The sequence below is a fragment of the Mandrillus leucophaeus genome, unplaced genomic scaffold (assembly GCF_000951045.1).
Source record: "Mandrillus leucophaeus isolate KB7577 unplaced genomic scaffold, Mleu.le_1.0 Scaffold476, whole genome shotgun sequence".
NCBI lineage: Eukaryota > Metazoa > Chordata > Mammalia > Primates > Cercopithecidae > Mandrillus > Mandrillus leucophaeus.
In genome coordinates this window covers 1,335,379-1,360,255 of record NW_012105098.1, presented here as the reverse complement: position 1 = coordinate 1,360,255, position 24,877 = coordinate 1,335,379, and the positions used below count along the sequence as shown (strand labels likewise).

Below are 24,877 nucleotides of genomic sequence, written 5' to 3'. Positions count from 1 at the left end.
AGATGGGGAAACCAAGCCCTAGAGAGAGGAAGTAATGTACCTAAGGATGTGCAGGCCCTATGTGGCAGAACCATGAGTAGGACCCTATTTCCTGTTAATCACTTCTTTTCCTTTCCTTGATTTGGGTTGCTTTGTTACTGGTACTTAATAATTCAGTAGAAACTTGACATGTACTTCATGATATTAGATTGATATTGTAGGTTGAACTCTGGAGGGGTTTTAGGACTCCTTGTCTTTCTGTGGTATTGAAACAATATGGTTTCTATTAAAATATTCAGTGAACCTTCTATCTTTTGAAGTATTTAGTTAGATGAAATGTGGATAGTAACCAAAAACTCTATAAGTAGTATTATACTTTGGTCTGATTGAATTTCTGAGCAGTTTTGTGTTATTCTTGTTGAGTATTTTTGGTTTGTTGGTTTGAAAAAGGAAACAGTTCTGCAGATGTGTTTTTTTTCTAGTAACCTCTGACTGCTTTTCTATTGATCTCCTTTTTACTTGAAATGATAAAACTAAAAGAAGCTTTCTTATGTCTTTTAACAAAATATTGATCTTTCATTGGTATGAAAACATCTTAGTTGCTAAATTGCTTTATTAATTTTATACCTCTTTTATATTGAAAGTCTGTAATTGTTTGGTGTAAGAGTTACCCCAGTTACTGCTTATTTTAAAGTTGATTTTCCTTTTAATTTAGAGACATAAATGAATAATTTTTCCCCTTTAATTTCTTCCTGCTGTATAAAAGACATTAAAACATTTTTAGGCTATCAATAACATTACATAGGTCTTCTTGGATAATACAGTCCTATGTTGTTGGTGAAGGTTCTAAACCTGCTAGTCTTGCCTAGTTTCAGATATTGTTTGGTAAAATAACATAACTATATTATGCATGCAACTACTCCAACACATATGGAATTCAGGAAGCTTGGATTTGGATCGTCTCTCTTTTAGTTACTATCTGTGGCAAGTCACTTAGCTCCTCTCAGAATCTCTGTTTCCTCATCTTTTACGTGGAGACAATAAGATTTTTAGAGTCATTGTAAGGACTAAGTAAAATAAAGCATGCATCCCTGGCACATTGTCAATGCTCATAAATAGTAGCTGTAAAAATACTGCACCTAGGGTAAACTATAGAACAGTATATTTATTCTGAAACATTCCTGTTAGCTATTATTTAATTCACCCAGCTTACTTTCCTCATCAGTTAATCTGTAACCCTTTTCTCCTTATATAAAAGACCTGGGATTATTTCATTGAGGGAGGTCAATGAGAAGATTCCCAAGGAGGATCCACTTAAAGGGTATCTATTTTCCCCATGATAAGATCACTAATTCCTTCTCAAGGGGGTATCAGAACGAATATTTGAAAATTACCTTCCAGCAAACTCTTTCTCTGCTTCTGTGAATAGTACATATTTGAATAGGAGACAATAAATAGGTGAACAGTACTTTTGCAGAAGTTCTGAACAACTATAGAATACTTCCATCTGTTCACTTTTCAGTTTTGTCACCTTGACTTTCCCATCTTAGACTCCTGGGGTTGTTAGGTGCACCCCTCTTATCCACACAGTGTCTGTGTCTATCTATCTGGTCCATAAAACTCCTTTCCAGTGTGTGAGAAATACATCCGTTATACAGGATTACAGACAGTGGCGTCTTCTTCCACATTGCAGTTTAACTCAGGCCTGGCACCAAACTAGTGTTTTTTGATGAGATTGTTATCAAGCAAGAGGATGACGCTAGTTCTGTAGTATGGTACCAAAGAGAAATTAGCCTGTTTCATGGACAAATGCGGAGAATAGGGTACATAATTTTAGTACTTGAAGCATAGCCATGAGTGTAATCTGATTGTCAGAAAGTATTCAATTCTTAGCCTATGGCCCTTATTTTAACGAAACATAGTCTGAATGTTACAAAACTTTAAATTATTTATACAAATAAAGTCACATTATTATTGATTAATTGAAGCTCCTGTTTTTGTCCCTGATAAATCATATGGGACCTTTAGTTATATCTCCAATGTGCACTCTCTCTGTATTTCTGGACATATCAACAAACTCTTTCTCAGCTGCTATGTGTCATTGGTCATACTCTTTCTCTCCTACCGAAATGCTCCTTATTGAAGGAGCCTCACCTTCATCAGCACTGCAGCATCCATGGTAAAGATGTAGGGAAGATAACTAAGACCCCAGCTCCGTGCTTCACCTGGTTGCCTAGGCCCTTTGAAGAAATCTCACAGTGTGGCATATCGTTAGTCTCCCTTGGACAAGAAAATATCAAGTCCTGCCTCCCTAGATACCAGCCTACCTAATGAAGCCTCCTAAAATAGTGGGCTTTAGAAAATCAAATCTCATATCTGAAGGTAGAGGTAATCATCATTGTTCCAGAATGGTGACATTTCTGGCCCTTGAGTGCACTGTAAAGGCTGATGAATGTCAGTGGTTTCTGGCAGATTTAATGCTTAGGCAAGGGAAGGAAGGGAGGAATCAAGGAAGAATAGGAAATAGTGAAGAGAGTAAGTAAGGAGTGGGGAAATAAAAATATGTCTGTGATCAGCAGTGGTAAAATTCCCCTGAAATTTGTTAGAGATACAACTTAGTAGTTGCCTGAAGATGCTTAGCTTTCCCTAGTGGTATTTAAAATCTCTCTGTTCTGCCACTTGCATTTTAGTTCGTTCTTTCTTCTTTCATGTATGTTTAATTTTTGAAAATAAATGGAGATTTATGGTAGTATCAGTGGTATTTTTTCCATTTTTTTCTCTTGAACCATGTTTTCTTTGCTCCAAAAAGCAAATGGCAGTCTTCAAAGGACGATTTATTTTCTATTTGTATAAATTGAGTATAAGCTGCATCCAATTCCTAGTGCATGCGTAAAATTCTTTTTGAGGAAATGTGACCAATATATACCATTTTATTGAATGTTTCTTGAAATTGGTGTCAAGCTGTTTTTTATTTCATTTCTTTTGGGATGCCTAATTGAATTGAAACTTCATTATTTCATTCCATGGCTTAGGCCACCTTTAGAGGGAATATACCATGTGAGCTCCTACTTACCCATTAAGACCAGATATCCACTAGGGACTTAATGGGCTAATGTGTTCCTCTTTCACCTCCCATGTCCTAAATTTAGCATTAACTAAATTGACTAATTAAAGTAACTCTAGCCTTATCCCTCTTCCTAGTGGATATTGATTTATTTAAAAATTTCATCACAGAACTTTGTACAATTGTTAGGCACTTCTTACATGATCCTGAAACTGAAATGTCAGATGTGTGTAGAGTATTATAACCTAACTGACCATAATGAGATACCAAGATGGCTATGACAAAAATAAAGGAGGTGGTGAGAGTGGAATAAAAAGTGTTGGAGAGGATGCTGAGAAATTGGAACACTCAGACATGGCTGGTAGGAATGTAAAATAGTGGAGCCACTATAGAAAACATTTTGGGGATTCCTCAAAAAGTTAAATATAAACTTAACCATGGAATGACCCAGCCATTTCACTCCTAGGTATGATGCCCAAGATAATTAAAAACATATGTTTTCAAAAGAACCTTGACATGAATGTCCATAGCAGCATTTTTTTCTTATAGCCCAAAAGTGGAAACAACCCAAATGTTCATCTGCTGATGAATGGATACACAAAATGTGGTCTATCCACACAATGAAATATTATTGAGCTATAGAAGGGAATGAAATACTAAGATATGCTACAATGTGGATGAATCTCAAAAACATTGTTCTGAGTGAAAGAAGCCAGACACAAAAGGTTACATATTGTAGGCTTTCATTTATATGAATGACCCAGAATAGATAATGGAGGCAGAAAGCAGTATGGGGGTAGCCAGGGGATGACAAAGCAAGGGATAGGGAGTGACTGTTTAATGGATACGAGATTTAATGGATCTGAGATGAAATGTCTTGAAACTAGATAAAGGTGGTGGTTGCACAACATTTTGAATGTTCTATATGCAACTAGATTTCACTTACACTTTCAAAAGGTTAACTTTATGTTAAGTAAGTTTTACCACAGTAAAAAATAAGCAAACTCACAGAATTTAGAGTGAAATTCTAAAATCTTGACAGCCACTTGCTTCCTTCATTTTTGGGGGGCTAATCTTGTATAATTTCAGGCTTAGGCTACCTTTGTTGGGGTAAGATCACTTTTAAAATTCATAATGCTTTCTTTCTAAAACAAAAAGTTCAGTAAAGATAAACAAAAAGAAGAAAAATTAGAGTTACCATAATTGTACCACTTAGAACAATTCTTAATATTTTTGTATGTGTATTTCCTGTGGTTTTTCCAGTGTGTAATACATGTACACACACTCTATACATGCACGTACATATTTATGAAATAGGGTCATTTTGCATATAGTGTTTACAACACACTTTTATCATTTAATGATGCATTAGAAAATAGTTTGGTCTATTTTCTATAGTTTCACAAGTACACAGCATAACACTTTTTAAATATATCTTCAGAAAAAAAAACTAGCAGCAAAATAGGGTAAAGATCATGTTTCATTTGTCTTTGAATCCCTGGAGTTGTTCAAAAGAAATAGCCACTTTATTGGATTGGGTTGCACTGGATTGGATTTGATTGAATTAAACTAGAATAACTTCTAGAAACCAATGAAGAACTTCTGAAATATTCAGCATCTTGTTTTGTTATCATACTCTCTTGGCTACATTTTAGTTGGTGACTTGATATACCCTTTTTTCCCCTCAGGATGTCGGGATTATAGAAGCCTGAGTGTTACATGAAGTGAATGTACCCATGTATTCTGTTTTAGTTTACTATAGCTGCCACAACAAAATACCACAGACGGGGTGACATAAAAACAAAACTTTATTTTTCTCACAGTTCTGAAGGGTGGCAGTCCAAGATCAGATCAGCAGGTTTAGTTTCTCCTGAGGTCTTTCTCCTTGGCTTGCAGATGGCTGCTCTCTTGCTATGGCATCACGTGTCCTTTTCTCTGTGCGTGCGCTTCCCTGGTGTCTCTGTATGTTCTCATCTCTACTTCTTGTAAGGACACCAGTCAAATTGGATCAGGGCCCACCCTAACGGCGTCATTTTAACTTAATTACATCTTTAAAAGCCCTATACAAATATAAACACATTCTAAGGTAATGGGGGTTAGGGATTCAACATATGAATTTTGGGGGTACATGTAGGCATACCTCATTTATTGTGCTTTGCTTTACTGTGTTCCATATTGTGGGTGTGTGTTTGTTAATTTTTTAAAACAAATTGATGGTTTGTGGTAACCCCGTGCTGAGCACATCTGTTGGCACTGTGTTTTCCAATGGCGTAGGCACTTTGTGTCTCCATGTCAAATTTTGGTAATTGTAATATTTAAAAGTTTTCATTAAAAATTTTTTAAATTTTTAATTATTATGGGCACATAATAGTTGTGTATATTTCTTTTTCATTATTATTATATCTGTTATGGTGACCTGGGACAAGTGGTCTTTGATGTTACCACTGTAACTGTTTTGGGGTACCACCAACCGCACCCAGAGAAGACAGTGAACTTAATCTGTAAATGTGTGTGTTCTGACTGCTCCATCAACTGGCTGATCCCCCATCTCTTTCCCTGTCCTCCGGCCTGCTTATTATCTGAGACACAACGGTATTGAAATTAGGCCAATTAATAACCCTGCAGTGGCCTCTAAGTGTTCAAGTGAAAGGAAGAGTCACATGTCTCTCACTTTCAATCAAAAGGTGGAAATGATTAAACATAGTGAGGAAGACATGTTAAAAGACAAGAGGCCGAAAATGAGGCCTCTTGCGCCAGTTGGCAGAGTTATGAATGCAAATGAAAAGTTCCTGGAGGAAATGAAAAGTGCTACTCCAGAGAACACATGAATAATAAGGAAGTGAAACAGCCTTGTTGCTGATAAAGAGAACATTTTATTGGTCTGGATAGATGATAAAATCAGCCACAATGTTCCCTTATGCCATAGCCTCATTGTAAGGCCCTAACTCTCTTCAATACTGTGAAGGCCAAGAGAGGTGAGGAAACCATAAAAAAAGTTTGGGCCATGGTATGCAGGTAGCTGTCCCTACCTGCTTCTTGCTGAGGCTGCCTCAGAACCCTTGTCCACTGCTTCATGATTTTCTGTTGTCTCTTGGCAAAAATGGCAAATAATTATGCTGTTCTGAAGAGGCTGGAGCAGAAGGATGCAGAGGTGGATCAAATCATTGAATATTCTAAGCAGCAAGTTGCTCTACTTAAGGAAAAAGCCATTTTGTAGGCAAATTTGAGGGAAGAGAAGAAACTTTGAGTAGGACCTGCCAAAGTGAAGGAGGAAATTGAATGGAAACAAGAGCTAATTCAGGCAGAAATTCAAAACAGAATGAAGCAAATACCATTTCCATCTGGTACTCCGCTGCACGCTAATTATGTGGTTTCTGAAAATGTGATACAATCTACACCAGTAACAACCATATCTTCTGGTATCAAAGAACAGATAAAAAGAGGAGCAGGAGAAGAAAAGAAAGCAAAAGAGAAAATTGAAAAGAAAGGAGAGAAGGAGAAAAAATAGGAAGCACCAATAGCAGGAAGCACCAACTCTAAGCCAATAAATGTTTCCCATCTAGATCTTTGAATTGGTTGCATCAAAACTATCAGAAAATATCCTGATGCAGGTTCTTTGTATGTAGAAGATGTAGTTGTTGGGGAAATATCCCAAGAACAATTGTCAGTGGTCTGGAGAATCATGTTCCTCTTGAACAGATGCAAAATCAGATGGTGATTTTACTCTGTAACCTGAAACCTACAAAGATGAGCGGAGTATTATCTCAAGCAGTGGTCATGTGTGCTTGCTCACCAGAGAAAATTGAAATCTTAGCCCCTCCTAATAGACACAGAATTACTTTTGATGCTTTCCCTGGAGAGCCCAACAAGGAAACAAATCCTAAGAAGATTCTGGAAGCAGATCCCACCTCATATTTATACTATGATGAGTGTGTGGCTGCATACAAATGAGCTCCCTTTGAGATGAAAGGGAAGGGTGTGTGTAGGGTTCAAACTATGAACAACAGTGGAATAAAATAAAACAAAATGCCTTCATTATTGAAATACATTGGAGAAAACTTTATAAAAAGGAATATATTTGCCACTTGTACCAAAAACAAACAAACAAACAAACAAAAAACAGGAAAGTTTGAGGCTACCAGAGTTTGGTTTATGAGGTTTAAGAAAAGAAGCTATGTCCGTAACATAAAAGTGCAAGGTGAAGCTGCAAGTGCTGATGTAGAAGCTGAAGCAAGTTATCCAGAAGACTAGCTAAGATAATTGATGAAGGTGGTTACAATAAACAACAGATTTTCACAGTGTACATGAAACAGCCTTTTACTAGAAGATGATACCATTTAAGACTTTAATAGCTAGAGAGACGAAGTTGATGCTTGGCTCAAAGTGTCAAAGGACAGAATGACACTCTTGGTAGGGATTAATGCAGCTGGTGACTTTAAGTTGAAGCCAGTGCTTATTCAACATTTACAAAATCCTAGGGCCCTTAATATTAATGCTGAATCTACTCTGCTTGTGCTCTATAAGCAGAATCACAACACCTGGATGACAGCATATCAGTTTGTGGCATGGCTTACTGAATATTTAAACCCATTTTTGAGACCTACTGCTCAGAAAAAAAGATTCCTTTCAAAATATTACTTTTCATTGACAATGCACCTAGTTACCCAACAATTGTAATGAAGATGTACAAAGAGCAGTCATGTTAACATAACATCTATTCTTCAGCCCATGCACCAAGGAATAATTTCAACTTTTAAGTTTTATTATCTAAGAAATATATTTTATAAGGCTATAATTGCCATAGATAGTGTTTCCTTTGATGGATATGGACAAAGTAATTGGAAAGCTTCTAGAGAAAGGAGTAACCATTCTAGATGCCATTAAGAACATTTGTAATTCATGGAAGGAGGTCACAATATTAACATGAACAGAAATCTGGAAGAAGTTGATTCTAACCCTTGTGGATGACTTTGAGGTCCGTTCAAGTTCAAGGCTTCAGTGGAGGAAGTCATAGCAGATATCATGGAAATAGCAAGAGTATTAGAATTAGAAGTGAAAGTCTGAAGATGAACTGAATTATTTCAATCTTGCAATAAAACTTGAACTGATGAGGTGTTGCTTCTTATGGATGAGTAAAGAAAGTAGTTTCTTGAGATGGAATCTAGTCCTGGTGAAGATGCTGTGAATATTGTTGAAATGACAACATAGGATTTGGAATATTACATAAACTTAGTTGATAAAGCAGAGCAGGGTTTGAGAGGATTGACTGCAAATTTGAAAGAAGTTCTACTCTGAGTAAAATGCTATTAAATAGCATGACATATTGTGGAGAAATCTTTCATGAAAAGAAGTGAATTGATGTTTTAAATTTCATTGCCTTATTTAAGAGATTACCACAGCAAACCAAACCTTCAGCAGCCACTATCTTGATCGGTCAGTAGCCATCAATATCAAGCCAAGACCTTCTATCCCCCCAAAAATTGTCACTTGCTGAGGACTTAGATGATTGTTAGCATGTTTTGGCAATGAAGTATTTTTAAAATTAAGTTATGTGCATTGTGTTTTTAGACATAATGTCATTGCACACTTAATAGACTACAATTTAGTGTAAACCTAATTTTATATGCACTGGGAAACCAAAAAATTTGTATGACTCGCTTTATTGCAATATTTGTTTTATAAAAGTGGTCTGAAAGTGAACCTGCAGTATCTCTGAGGTATGCCTATAATTCGGTGTTCATAAAATATACCAAACTGAGAAAGACAATGTCATTGTGTCTATAAGAATCTTACCATGGGGACTCGGTTACAGTGGGTCATCCAAATCTACCAAGAGGTAGATTTTCTTACGTTTTTATGAATGGCTCTGATTAGCAGAGGAGAAAATTGATAAAAAATATGTGTGGCAAGAATAGTAGGAAAAATGTTGGACATTTTTTGTTCTTAAACTAAGAAAATATCTAGGCTGGGTGCGGTGGCTCACGCCTGTAATCCCAGCACTTTGGGAGGCCAAGACGGGTGAATCACCTGAGGTCAGGAGTTCAAGACAAGCCTGGCCAAGATGGTGAAACCCCGTCTCTACTAAAAATACAAAAATTAGCCCGGGTGGTGGCAGGTGCCTGTAATCCCAGCTACTTGGGAGACTGAGGCAGAGAATTGCTTGAACCCAGGAGGTGGAGGTTGCAGTGAGCCGAGATCATGCCATTGCACTCCAGCCTCAGCAACAGAGTGAGACTCCGTCTCAGAAAATAAAAAGAAAATATCTGCCATTAGCATAGGAAAATTCGTTATAGCAGCATATTCCCACTATTTTAATGGCCTGAAGAGAAACAGCACTGTATTAGCAGTTCATAATTAACACATAAGCAGGGTTTGTTGATCAGTATTTTTGGGGAAAAAAGGCTTCACATTTGGGATTTTTTGGTGCTAAATAGAAGACACTCCTTTCAAATAAGAGCAAATTAGGATAAATTTGTCATTTTTTGGAGACAAATTATGAACATTTTAGATTAGTAGAATCTTCCTAATGATGAATTTCATTTCAAGGATAAGTTTTGTTAAATTTTATCTTCAAGATCTATAAATATAGAAACTTTGAAATAATTGTGTGTGTGTGTGTGTGTTTTTTTTTTTTTTGGAGACAAGGTCTTGCTCTGTTGCCCAAGCTGGAGTGAAGTGGCTCAATCATAGCTTACTGCAGACTTGAACTTTTGAGTTCCAGTGCTCTTCCTGCCTCTCCCTCTTGAATAGTTGGAACTACTGGAACGTGCCACCACACCTGGCTAATTAAAAAAAAAATTTTAGTAGAGACAGAGTTACCTGGGCTATGTTGCTCAGGTTATGGAAGAGTTTTAAAAAAGTGTTTTCATATTGGATAATGACTTCATTAAAATGTATACTCTTCACTTGAACAGGGGATAAAGAATTGTTTTCTGAAGTTTGGCTTCAGAAAACAACTGTTTGGCTTTTAAAATCCAAGTGGAAACTTGTTTCAAATGAAATGTTTTTATTTCTCTTATTTAAAACAAACATAGTTTATAGCCTTTATATATTAACAGTCAGTCAAATAGCAGAACCATCTACATTTATCCAAAGTAAGCTAGATTAGTTTGTGTGTATTTTCATGTAAGTCAAATAGGCATTTGCTTATGAGGAGTCATTTAAATGCAGCTTTACAAGAAGTGGTACAATTGTCTGCAACATTTCTTTCTCTCAAAATAATTTGGATGAAATAACATCAGAAGATGTCAATTTAAATGTTCCACTTGAAATCCAGTTAGTTTTTGATTATTCACACTAATGGAAGGGGAGTGTAGGCATGTAGACTCCCAAGAGACCTTTAATCCAAAAATGACTTTTTAGCATTTGAAGATATTTGGGTAATACATTTGGATAACGGTGTGCTTCATGTCCTTTGACTTTTTAAATTAAAAAAATTTTTTCAGAGACAGGGTCTTACTCTTGTCACTCAGGCTGGAATACAATGGCACCGTATAGCTTACTGCAGCCTTGAACTCTGGGGCTTAAGAGATTCTCCCACTGCAGCCTCCAGAGTAGCTAGGACTGCAGGTGTGTGCCAGCACACCTGGTTAATTAAAATTTACCTTTGTTGTTGAGAGAGGGTCTTGCTATGTTGTCTAGGTTGGTCTTGAACTATTGGGCTCAAGCAGTCCTCCTGCTTTGACCTCCCAAAACACTGGGAATACAGGCATGAGCCACCATGCCTGACCCTTTTGACTTTATTGACAGCTTTTGAATTTTAAGTAAATACTGAAATATATTTAGCTGACTGGAATATATATAGGAGACTTTATACTTCTTTCTTTAGATCTTTGGATTTTCTTAAGAGAGCACTTTACAAGACCCTTTGTTTCTCAGATATACATATAAACAGCAACACATTTGAAAGATAAATTTCAACTCATGGTTAATGTTCTTTGCAGGGAATAACAAAATACATACTATTTACTTAGGGTTCTATTTGTATTTTACTTTCATAGTTAGAAATCTGTTTATTTTTCTTTCTTTTTGTTAGGGACAGGGTTTTACTCTGGCACCTAGGCTGGAGTGGAGTGGCTTAATCATAGCTCACTTCAGCCTTGAACCCCCTCAGGCTCAAGTGATCTTTTCTCAGCCTCCTGAGTAGCGGGGACTACAAACACATGCCGCTCTGCGTGGCTAATTATTTTTATTTTTATTTGTAGAGTTGGGGTCTTGCTTTGTTGCCCAGGCTGGTCTTGAACTCCTGGCTCAAGTGATCCTCCTGCCTTGGTCTCCCAAAGTGTTGGGATTATAGGCATGAGCCACTCCACCTGGCCAGAAATTTAAGTAAAATGATTGTATTAGGGTTCTCCAGAGAAACGTAGTGTGTGTGTGTGTGTGTGTGTGTGTGTGTGTGTGTGTATGGAATTGGCTTACATGATCACATGATTATGGAGGCTGACTAGTTACAAGATCTGCAGTTGGCAAACTGAGGATGGTTGTTAGTCTTTTTGTTTCATTGAAAACATCAGTTGATTGGATGAGGCCCATCCCATTACCCTGAATAATGTTTGCCCAAATGTCTGGGCACCTTGTGGCCCAGTCAAGTTGATACATAAAATTAACCATCACAATGACCTACCTTAAAGTTCTTAGTTGTACATTTTGCATTTCTCATCAGGAACCTAGGCTAATTTACAATCTTTGATACTGATTTCAACCACAGTATAATGAGTTATCAATGACGACAAGTCATGATCATTTCCAATACAAATATTAAGTTAACTCTGATTATTTATACATGTTATTTTTCCCACATTGTTCTAGACAGCGGGATACAGAGGTAAACCAGGTAAAGGTGCTCATCTCCTGTGACTTATATTCCAATGGGAGTGACAGATAATGCCCAATAAACAAATAAATGTATATTAAAATGTCAGGTAGTGATAAGCATAATGAAAAAATAAAACACAGTAAAGAGGTGCCATTTCAGATAGGTTGGTTAGGAAAAGTCCTGAATGAGTGACATTTGTACAAAGATGAGAATAAAGTGACGGAACAACTTATGTATACCTTGATAAGCACATATTTAAGTAAAGCTTTTGGCATGGTTTAAGGTCTTTCTTTCTTATATCTCTATTTTGCACGCTGTGGTGCTACTCAGCTATCCCTTCTATGAAAGCATGTTGCTCCAACTTCTGGGAATACAATGGGTAGACACCCCATAGCTGTCAGCCCCTTCAGGGACTTTCCCAGCTGCAGGGAGCCAACTTGACTAAGGTAACCCTCCTTCCCAGGATGGCCCACAGTCAATGACTGATTGCTGTGGAAATACAGAGTCCTATCTATTTTGGCCCAGCTAGAGACAACTCTGAAGGGCCATTCTGGCTCCAGAGTTCCCTGCAGGGTCAGCCAAGACTGTAGGTAGATTTGGATCACAGTTTAACTTTTTCCTCTGTCCAAAACTGTTTCATTCCCCTCCCTTTTCATAGGTTTGATCCCAAAGGTACTCCTTAATATACCTCCTGCTAATCTTGGTCTAGGGGTCTGTTTCCCAGAGAAACCACCATTTACTATGAAGTTTTGTGAACTTACAACTTATTTATGATCTTATCTCAATAATACTTGGCCGCTGGTTTTATATCAGGCCATGGTCTGCTTCCTGACAGGATCTTACATGTTAATATGAACTTTTCGGACTCTAGCACTCTGAAAACTGACTTTATACCTACAGCACAATTTGGAAATTGCTAAAAAGGTTATAATTCCCCTAACCACTTTGATCTTATTATTTCACTGAGAGATATGTTGTTTTAGAAGCATTGCTTTATCTTCACTACCCTACAGGAGTCTAATATATTGTTTTATTTAACTAGAGTCTGGTCAACATTAACCTCTTTTTCATTTGTAAAGAGAATGATACGGCTGGGCGCAGTGGCTCACATCTGTAATCCCAGCACTTTGGGAGGCCGAGGCGGGCGAATCATGAGGTCAGGAGATCAAGACCATCCTGGCCAACATGGTGAAATCCTGTCTCTACTAAAAATACAAAAATTAGATGGGCGTGGTGGCACATGCATGTAATCCCAGTTACTCAGGAGGCGGAGGCCACAGAATCACTTGAACCAGGAAGTCAGAAGTTGCAGTGAGCCGAGATCGCGCTACTGCACTCCAGCCTGATGACAGAGCGAGATTCCATGTCCAAAAAAAAAAAAAAAGAAAAAAGAATGATACAAATTCATATCAATGAATAGAGATTTTCAAATTATCTTCATGCTGCAAAAGGAGAGAAATCACTTTGTAACTTATAGCCATGAAACTATTTCCATTAAATATTTAAGAAACGCAAAATTCTTGGTAATGGCAACAAAGTTAAACAATTTAATATGGGGGATTTTAAAAAAGCGATTATGTTTAATTATTTCAGGGTTTCATATAACTTTTGAAAAATTAATATATGATATAAATTCCCATTTACTGTGTAATTGGTATTATTTATGAAAGATCTTCATTCTTTCTGTATCAAGAAACATAGCGGTTAGATTTGTAATTTAGATAATCTATAAGCATCATCATGAATTCTTCTCCAACCTGATACCAAAGGTATTTAAAAAAATCTCCGTACCAATATCTGTCATGGACATAGATATGCACATTCTTTCCAAAATTTGAGTATATGAAATACAGAAATATATAACAGTGATCATAAATCATGATCTACTAGAGAATGTCCCAAGAATTGAAGACTGATTAAAATTCGAAAATCAGTGTCATTAGTCATATTATCAGGCTTAAAATTAAAAATCAGCCAGGTGCTATGTCACAGTGCTTTGGGAGGTTCAGATAGGAGAATCACTTGAGGCCAGGAATTCGAGACCAGCCTGGGCAACATAGGGAGACCCTATCTCAACGATTTTTTTTTTTTAATAAATTAGCTGGGCATAGTGGAACATGCACCTGTAGTCTCAGCTACTGGGGAGGCTGAGGTGGGAAGATCACTTGAGCCCAGGAGTTCAAGGTTGCAATGAGCTATGATTGCACCACTACACTCCAGCTTTGGTGACAGAGCAAAACTCTGTCTCTAAAAAAAGAAAAACCATATATTCCTTTCAATAAATATAGGAAAACTGGTTGACAAAATTCACTATCTGCTCATGATAAAAACTCCGAAATCTAGTATTAGAAGGGAACTTAAGATTCCCTACCATTGATGTGAATTTGTGTCATTCTCTTTATAAATGCAAATTAGAAGGGAACTTCCTTCTAATACTAGGGATATCTCTGAAAAACTTTCACTTAACATTATACTTGATGAAAAACTGAATGCTTTCTCCCCTAGATTGGAAACAAGGTAAGAATGTCTATGCTCACCATTTCAGTTCAACATTATGCTGGTCCTAGCCAATGTAAGAAAGGAAGAAAAATAAATAAAAGGCAGAATGGAAAGACATAAGTGAAATAGTCTTTATCTACAGATGACATGATCATCTATGTAGAAAATTCTAAGGATTATACAAAAATGCTGCTAGAACAAATAAGTGAGCTTAGCAAGGTCTCAGGATACAAAAGTCAATCCCATTTCTATATAATAGCAGCAGTCAGAAATTTCAATTTCCAAGTGTTATTTTATATAAAAATAAACTCAAAATGGATCATAGACTTAAATATAAGCACAAAAAAATGTAAACGTTTTATAATAATTCATAGGGGAATAAAAAGCTGGAGTTGCCCGGGGGCGGTGGTTCGCGCCTGTAATCCTAGCACTTTGGGAAGCCGAGGCAGACCTAGATGTAAATTCCAGACTTGCACTTGAATCACATTCTTGCTAAATATTATCTATACAATATCTGTTAAATTATTTAGTTTTTCTTAGCCTCACTTTCTTACCTATAAAATGGAGCTAATATCTGCTAGGAAGTGTTAATGTAAGGCAATGGTTCTCCAAGTATGGTCCCTGGACCAGTAGCATAAGCACCACCTAGATGTTAGAAATGGAATTCAGACCCACTGCTTCAAAAACTCAGGGTGGGTCCCAGTAAATTGTGTTTTGCCTTTCAGGTGATTCTGATGCTCAAGTTTTAGAACCATTGATGTAAGGGTTGTGTGTATTGTATGCTGAATTTCACAGTGTTTGCTATGTACTTAGGCACATAATTAATTTTAAAAACAAATGTCTACCCCAGCAAATCTATTCTCTTCCCTTACACTATCTATACCAGAAATGCTGTCCCCATTTTTGTAAACCTTAGCATTCTTTCAGGACCCAACTCAAATTCCATCTGCCCCCAGAATTCATTCCAAATCATAATAATTCTCTACCCCCAAAACATAGCACTTAATAGCCAGACCTTTTGGTGCCCACTGGTAATCACTAGCCACATACGCCTATTGAGCACTTGAAGCATAGCTATTATGAATTGAGATGTGCTTTAAGTGTAACATATACACTGGATTTCAAAGGCTTAGTACAAAAAAGGAATATGTAATTGACTCTTAAGCAATGCAAGAGTTAGGGGTACAGACCTTCTACACAGTTGAAAATGTCTGTATAACTTTTGGCTCTTTGAAAATTTAACTACTAATAGCCTACGGATGACCTCCAGCCGTATTGATAAGATAAACAGTTGATTAACCCATGTTTTGTAGATTATATGTATTACATACTCTATTCCTGTAACAGAGTAAGCTAGTGAAAAGAAAATGTTATTAAGAAAGTCATAAGGACTTATAAGGAAATATATTTACTATTCACTAAATGGAAGTGCAGCATTTTAAAGGTCTTCATCCAGTGAGTTTTATACTTTGATATGTTTTCATGTTACTAACTAGCATCCTTTTGTTTCCGCTTGAAGAACTCCCTTTAGCATTTCTTGTAAGGCAGGTCTAGAGGTGATTAACTAATGTTTGACAAAGGCACCCTGAATACACAATGAAAAAATGATAGTTTTTTCCAAAAATGATGTTGTGAAAACTTTATATCCACCATGAAAATAAGAGAAATCATCTTCTTATCCTACATCATATACAACAATAAACTCAAAATGGATTAAATATTCAAGTGTATGACCTGAAACTGTAAAACTCCTTGAAGATAACATAGGGAAAAATCTCCATGACATTAGTTTTGGCAGTGATTTTTAGGATATGACACCAAAAGCACAGACAATAAAAGTAAGAATAAACAAGTGGGACTACACTAAACCAATAGGTTTCTGCTAAGTAAGGAAATAGCAAAGTGAAAAGGCAACCTATGGATTGGAGATATATTTAAAAATCATGCATCTGATAAGGAATTAATATAAAAAATAGGAAACTTATACAACTCAGTAAAAACAAAAACAAACACCAAAGATGGGCAAAGCACCTGAATAGAAAATTTTCCAAAGGATGCATACAGATGGCCAATAGGTATATTACAAGGTGCTCAGTCATCAGGGAAATGCAAATCAAAGCCACAGTGAGACATCACTGCATACATGTTAGAATGGCTCTTATAAAGAAGAGACAAAAGAAAACAAGTGTTGGTGATGATGTGGAGAAGAGGGAACCTTATACATTGTTGTTGGGAACGTAAGTTAGTACAGCCATTATGGAAAGGAAACAGTATGGAGGTTCCTTGAGAAATTAAAAATAGAACTCCCATATGATCCAGCAGTCCCATTTCTGGGGTCTCATCTGATGGAGATGAAATCAGCACATTGAAAATATATTTGTACTTCCAGGTTTATTGCAGCATTATTAACAATAGCCAAGATATGGAAACTACTGAAATGTCCATTGATGGATGAGTGCATACAGAAAATATGCTATTTATATACAGTGGAATATCATTCAGCCTTTAAAAAGAAGGAAATTTCTGTCATTTGTGACAATTGTGAAATACATTATGTTAAGTAATTCAGGCACATAAGAACAAATACTGCAGGATCTCATTTATATGTAGAATCTAAAATAGTTGATCTCATAGAAATTTTAGAGCATGTGATTTTGTATGCACAGCGTGGAATAGTGGTTGCCAGTGGCTGAGTGGAGGGAAAATGGGAAGCTGTTGGTCAAATCATAGAAGCTTTAAGTTATAAATAAATTTTGGAGACCTAATGTATCATATGGTGACTATAGTTAATAAGAACGTACTTGAAATTTGCTAAGAGAACAGATCTAAAGTTTTCCGAACACACACACACACACACGTACCCACACACACACACGGCAACTATAACAATGTGAGATTAGGGATGTGCTAATTAGCTTGATTGTGGAAATCATTTCACAATTTATACATATATCTAAACATTATTTTGTATACCTTAAATATGTATAATTTTTATTTGTCAATTATACTTCAATAAAGCTATAAAAATTTTTCTGTTCTGAAGGAAAACATAAAGAAAGATTATATTTTAGAAGAGTAATAAGAAATAAATTTTCCTGGATAATTTCATTGCTTTCTCTACAAAGAAAGGAAGAAAATACTTTTTCCATTAAAAACAAAAAGAAAATATCTGATGTGCCCAGTGATTCTGAGAAGTCACTTATGATAAACACAGCAAAATAATATAAACATTGTGTTACCTGTTTATCATTTAGAATATTTTTGAGTTTGGCATTATATATAGTCTCGAACTCCTGACCTCAGATGATTCACCCGCCTCAGCCTCCCAAAGTGCTGGGATTACAGGCGTGAGCCACCACGCCCAGCTGCCCTTTAATCTTTATAACAAATATGCATCACAGGTGTTATCTCCTTTTATAGATGAAGAAAGGCAAATGTTAAGACCAAAACAAAACTAGCAAGTGGCAGAGCTAAGACTCAAACACAGATATTTCTGACTCCAAAACCTATGCTTTTAACCGTACTGCACCATAGAGAAAACTGGTTTTACTCATCTGTTCCTATTTTATGGATGAGGAAATTTCCCCATACTTATATATTTTATGTAGAAATAAAAATTATAAACAATTTTTAAGCTCTAAGATGACATTATTGATTTGTATTTTTCGCAATATTGGTATAATTTCAATACTCCTATAAAGTTTGAGGCTCTATTATTTTGAGATAAACAGGGAATATAAAGGACAATATTTAATCAAATCTGTGAAGTAGTAAATAGATTATTTTGTAATAGTTTTAGAGTATGCGATATCATATGTACAACATATTAAAAAGAAGGTGTTGAGGTACAGGTTGAATATCTCCAATCCAAAAATCCCAAATCTGAAATGCTCCCAAATCTGAAGGTTTTTGAGCACCAACGTGACACCATAAGTAGAAAATTTCACATCTGATTTTATTTGAAGGGTCGCGGTCAAAATGTAGGCACACAACACAAAGCATCTTCAAAGGAAAAATAAAATTGTCTTCAGGCTTTGTTTATAAGGTATATACATGAAAAAATAAACGCATTAAGTGTTTAAACTTGGGTCCCATCTCCAAGATATCTCATTATATATATACGAATATGCCAAAAATATGAAAAAATTCAAAATTCAAAACACTTCTGTCTCAAGCATTTTGGATAAGGGGCACTCAACCTGTAGTAAGGAAGATGCCTATAGTTGATAAAATATTAAATTTGGTGGGATTTAATGAAATACGAATACTGTGACATGATTCATGCAAAGTGGTTTTTCATTTACTAGGATTTTGACCTTTTCTAGGTAAACTCTGGCTTTCTTGCAGAGTATCTGTTCAGAATATGAATTTGCATTTACTGTTTTTAAGGAATGATCACTGTTTTCATTACACTATAAAAACATGTAAATGATAAACTTTTTAATATGAAGAGGTAGTTTTTTCTATTATTAGTTCTATAAACAAATGCCTGAAGATATAGTTGTAAGAAAGTTCCCAAACCAGTATTCTTATCTTGATGCTAAGCGTAGCATTTGATTTGGCTTGATTCATACAACTAGAAAGGGGTTAATGTTTATATAGAGTGAGAGCTCTGCCTGTAATTGTTACTCATCTTGCAAATGAACCTTGTATTTTTAATATACATATACCCCTATCTTTTTAGTCTTAATGTTTTAAAGTATCAACTTTCTTTTTTTGCTTCAGAGGGTGGTAGGATAGAGCTTGTATGTACCTCAGCTCCAGCTGCTGCCAAATGACTTCCAACCAACACCTGTGGGTGGGAGCTGGCTGTTTTTTCTTTCATTGTCAAGCCTGGGCATACTCAGGGAAAATGCACCTGCCAGACAGCTCTTTATTTTCGAAATGATTATCAGTAGTATCGCCCTCCATATGGGTTTTTCCTTCTATGTTGGAAAAAACAAAGTTGAAATTTACCACATTTTGGCATTACACTTGGCAGTTACTATGATGAAGTTGATCATATTAGAGAGTCATTCAGGATACCTGACCTTCCTGCCTTCCACTACCTAAAGTGAAAAATCTCTTCTGTTCTCTAATTTACTGTAGCATATGCTTCAGTGTGTTGTGTTGGGTAGGGCAGATATCCTTAGACTAATTCTAATCCTGAGTGATTCAAAAGACTATTCCCAGTGGCAATGGAATTTTACACCTATTTAGTCATTTGGAACAGAGAGGTATCTACTTGTAATAGGACAAGACACCTTTATTCCTCTTTTATCCATTAGCTACCTGTGGGGCCTTATCTAAGACACATCGGTTTCCTCATCCATAAAATAGGAACAGATGAGTAAAACCAGTTTTCTCTATGGTGCAGTACAGTTAAAAGCATAGGCTTTGGAGTCAGAAATATCTGTGTTTGAGTCTTAGCTCTGCCACTTGCTAGTTTTGTTTTGGTCTTAACATTTGCCTTTCTTCATCTATAAAAGGAGGTAACACCTATGATGCATATTTGTTATAAAGATTAAAGGGCAGCTGGGCGTGGTGGCTCACGCCTGTAATCCCAGCACTTTGGGAGGCTGAGGCGGGTGAATCATCTGAGGTCAGGAGTTCGAGACCGGCCTGTCCAACATGGTGAAACCCCATCTCTACACAAAATACAAAATTAGCTGGTGTAGTGGCGCATGCCTGTAATCCCAGCTACTTGGGAGGCTGAGGCAGGAGAATTGCTTGAACCTGGGAGGCGGAGGTTGCAGTGAGCCAAGATTGAGCCATTGCACTCCAGCCTGGGCAACAATAGCGAAACTCCATCTCAGGAAAAAAAAAAGATTAAAGGGCATCATCTATGTAAAATGTATGTAAATAGTACAGATGAGAGCACATAGCTAGCACTCAGTACATTGTAACTTTTAATATTATTTTTCCTTTTCAGCTTAAAAAATTATATGTCTACATTGAATTCATATTTATTCATGAATGAATACATACGGGGTTTTCTGCGTGCCAGGTCCTGTTCTAAGCATGTTTCAAATATTGTCTTTTTTTGATCTGTATGGTATCCTGTAAGGTGAGGACTTAAAAAATACTCCCAGTGTGAAACTGAGGCACAGACAATCTAAAAACTTGCCCAAGGTCACATTGCTGGTAAGCCACTAAGCCAGATGCTTTGAAAATAGTATTAGCATTTATATTATATAAAATCTCTTTTAGTTTCCTTTTTTTTCTTAATAGTGCAAGTTTATTCACCGTGTTTTTAGTTTTTCCCAGGAAGATTTGAAGAAATGTTCGGTGGTGGCCTTGGTGCTTCAGTAGTTATCAGGCCAGCCAGAGGTAACTCGTTTTTGTCACCAGGGTGTGCTGTGATTCCACCAGTCTGAACTTACTGCAGCTGCTGTGAAGCTGGATAGGAATCTCTTTATTGTCTTTGCTGCTGCTTAGCGACCACAGGTTTTTCAGCTTGACGCTTTACCATCACCTGGGCAACTGCCTGAGATTCCAAGTTATTTTCTTTTTGTGTTGTACCATCCTTTCCTGCTCATTTGTGTCCTCGTGTAAATGAAGGAGCTAGCGTGTCTGGCTTGTTAGCAGAGTGCCTAGATGCCTCAGCTATGTGTTGTCAAGCATGATGCTGCCGCCACACTTACTATTTTGCTAAATAAGAAATTAGTATGTCACCAAATTGATTGTTTTAAAAAATTTGATATCAATAGCATTTTGTTAAATTTGCTACTATTTTTAGTACTTGCATCTTTGGTGCTGTCTGTTAAGTTCCTGATGAATTTTGAATTAATCATTAAAAATTCCCATAGGCTTGATAAACTTCTATAAAATATTAATATTTTCTATAAAATATAAATTTTTCCTATAATCAAATACTTCATCATTATGAATATTATCTGAGATTCTGATTATAAAGGATCACTTTCTATTCATTTGTGGCTTAAAAGAGATACTTATGTCTATGTAGTAAGAATTATGAAAAGAGCATAGATTGATTTAAAATTTTAGAGTGTGGGTGTATACGCATACACACACACAAAAGAAGTATAATAGGGCAGTATCTCTGGCAGACTAATTTTGCTTTGTATAATAAATTAAGAAGACTTTTCATGTCTTTCATCATTCTTTTTTTCTAAAATTGAACTCATCTATTGATGGTGATTATCCTAGAAAATTTGATTAGTAGGAAGCTTAAACTAATAACCAAAACGAATTTAATAGCATGGCCATGTGATGTTGGCTGTGTACATTGTTTTATTTTTATTTTTATTTTTATTTTTATTTATTTATTTATTTTTTTTATTATTATACTTTAAGTTCTAGGGTACATGTGCATAACGTGCAGGTTTGTTACATATGTATACTTGTGCCATGTTGCTGTGCTGCACCCATCAACTCGTCAGCACCCATCAACTCGTCATTTACATCAGGTATAACTCCCAATGCAATCCGTCCCCCCTCCCCCCTCCCCATGATAGGCCCCGGTGTGTGATGTTCCCCTTCCTGAGTCCAAGTGATCTCATTGTTCAGTTCCCACCTATGAGTGTATTAATCTGTAGTTTTCCTTGAAAGGGTACTTTTTTCTACACTTTTATAGAGGGTTTGTCAGAAGCCTGGACTGTTTAGTGAGAAATCTTGGGAAATGCCTTACCTTACTTTGGAAAAGAGACTTCTTTCTCTAGATAACACTGTCTTTAAGCAAACAGTGTTTGTGTAACCACCTTGTAGCAACATTCAGCTTGAAGATAATAGCCTTCACATGCTTGATAAAATGATGAAATCACTGACCAGCAGGATCCTTCAGTGGAGTCAGCATTTTATCACAATGTGATAATTCTGTTTAATGTGGAAATGGTTACAAAATCTTCTGATATGTGTGGAATTCCTGTTTGATGACCACTTGCTTGGAGGAAAAAAAAAACCTATACAAGAAGGTCTAGTGTGTTTATTTCATTGTAAAGACATTTCTGACTATTTTCTTTAATTGAATCGCGGAATTGTATTTTGATTCATACACACACTTTGAAATGTCAAGTTTCTGCTCAGGCCATTGTGGAATGAGCATCTTCCATTAATCTCGCTTCACATTACAGTGAGTAAGAAACTTATGATTTTTGAACTGCATGTTTAAATTGCAATTTTGCTGGAAAAGTTACCAAATGAAACATTTCTGAAGAAATTAAGATAATTAGACAAGACTTATGAATGACACAGTGTCATTTTTTTTTTTTTAATGTGTAGATGAAAGACTGGACAAAGTTCAATTCTGTATTAAGGTTTCTTTCAAAGTCAAAATAATTAAGGTAATCAAGCCTCACACTGGGCAAAGGTTTTTTTCCCTCTTTTAATCTGAATGACTTTTTTTTTCTATCTTTGTTTTTTATGAACTCATATTTTTTAGGAGATTTTAGGGATAAAAACCCAGTACCTAGATAGATGTGGATGATTATATACCAATGAATGCCATTAACCTGTTTTTTCATGTTCTTTACTTGTGCTCTTGGAAATTTATGAGTGTCTTAAATAATTGGAGTGCATATAAAGACAGATTTTTTTCTATGCTAAAGAAAAGCAAAAACTTTGAAATTAGTGATAAGTGGAAATATAGATATTACAAAGAATATATTACACACTTCTAATTCTAAACCTAAATTTGTCAATCACTGCTTTTCATAAATTACGTTTTTGGTAAAAGTGTGTTAGCCTTTAGCTTTTTATTGGAATAGTTTTAGGGGTGTCTGACTTTCTAGGTTTTCTTATCCCCTCAGTCTGACCTTCCACATAACCTGTTTCTGTTCATTTATTGATCTCCTACCTTTTACATATGGATTGATTCACTTTTCATTCATTCAACTAATATTTATTACCTATATGTATTTGCCTGGTCCATAGCTGGGGGTAAGATATTGGCCATAGGAAGGTATGATCCTATTGTCTATTCTTATAGCACTTATGGTCTAGCCAGGGAAATAAAAAATAATTAAATTTACAGTTAATTATAATTTTAAGTTCTATAGTATTCTTAAGCAGTCATTTTTTTTACATCTCCACACAAGAGGAAATTGTGTATTCCTTCAGCGACCTTTAGAAGCAGCCTACATTTTGTTGTTTGTGAGGATGGTTGAGGGTGGGGAGAGACTACGCTGGTATATTATTTGTATATAAAGCACAACTTTCGTGGTCCGTAATTATGAGGGTGTTGCCCATTGTGCTGTATGAAGTTTTTCACCTCCAGACTATGCCTCGCTTCTGTACGTTTCTCTCAGGGCTCATCATGTTCGCCACTCTCTATCTCAGCTCGCAGCTCCATTTCTACTGCTTGCCTTTTCTTTAAAGATAATCATGGTTTTGTCCAGGGCTTTGCCTTATCCATTGGTTGAGAAGACATCCTCTAGATTTCCCCAATCCCTCCAGGTTTTTCTACCACATCTTCCCTGCAACCATGAGTGCCTTCTCCCTTGTATAGAAACATTAATTATGAATTACTAAATACTTCTACAGAAAAAGCACTGTGTGTGTCCCTATGTGCTAGGCTTAAAGGGAGTTTAAAACAAAGGTGAACAGATTTGTTTCACCACAGTGTTTTTGTATTAACTAATTAACTTTATTTTATTTTTGCCTTTTTCTACATGTTCTAAACCGCCCCACCTCTTTTCTCAAAGAATTTATAACCTCGACTAGTGTTTGTGGTAGGTATAAATAAATGTTAGTTAACATCATGATTATATTTTGTATATGCCCCAGCCCAGAGTTGGAGTTCAGAAAACATTGATTCAATTAATTTGTGTTTATTTTTCATAGATTCCTAAAGAAATACAAATGTTTTAGAAAATATTGACTCTTCCATTTGTGATCATTATGCTTGAAATCACTTGGTAGAAGATATGTATTGGGGAATATCAGAAACACTAGTTTTCTAGTGTTTTCTTACTGGTAAAGCCCTAGGTAACAGAGCTTTAATAGCATGAATCTCCAGAAATCTAAAGCTAACTTTAATTCTTTTCACTTTCTCAAAACTATTTGCTTCAATAGTTGAATAGTATTTACAAAATAGTTAACTAATTTGAAAACTACACACAATATTGCTATTCTACTTCTTTCTCACAATTCAATTCTCTATTAGAATCCTCATGGAGAGTTTGGGCTTCCTAAAGATTTATTGCAAATGTTCAAATTTTCCAAAATAAAAAGGCAATTAACTCTTCTGAAATTTGAACAGTTAATTAAAATCAATATTAACATAATGTTAACATAATTGTTTTGTGCATATTAGTTTATTGGAAGTCTGTTTAATCACTGCCTGGGAGACTATTGTTTATGTAAACCAGTACTCTATTGAACAGTTCCTTTTTCTGTAAGACTGGTTACAGTTTTATCCCATTTAAAGATTTCTGTCAGTGGCCAGGCGTGGTGGCTCACGCCTGTAATCCCAGCACTTCGGGAGGCGGAGGCGGGCAGATCACGAGGTCAGGAGATCGAGACCATCCTGGCTAACACGGTGAAACCCCGTCTCTACTAAAAATACAAAAAATTAGCCGGGC

At 36.1% G+C, this 24,877-nt stretch overlaps 1 protein-coding gene and 1 pseudogene across 1 annotated transcript in view; both read left to right on the top strand.

The window, feature by feature from the left end:
* Positions 1 to 24,877, top strand: part of LOC105550314 (O-acetyl-ADP-ribose deacetylase MACROD2-like) — a 1,021,967-nt gene that overhangs the window by 133,005 nt on the left and 864,085 nt on the right. The window lies entirely within an intron of this gene.
* On the top strand, positions 6,117 to 7,063 carry LOC105550311 (annotated as a pseudogene).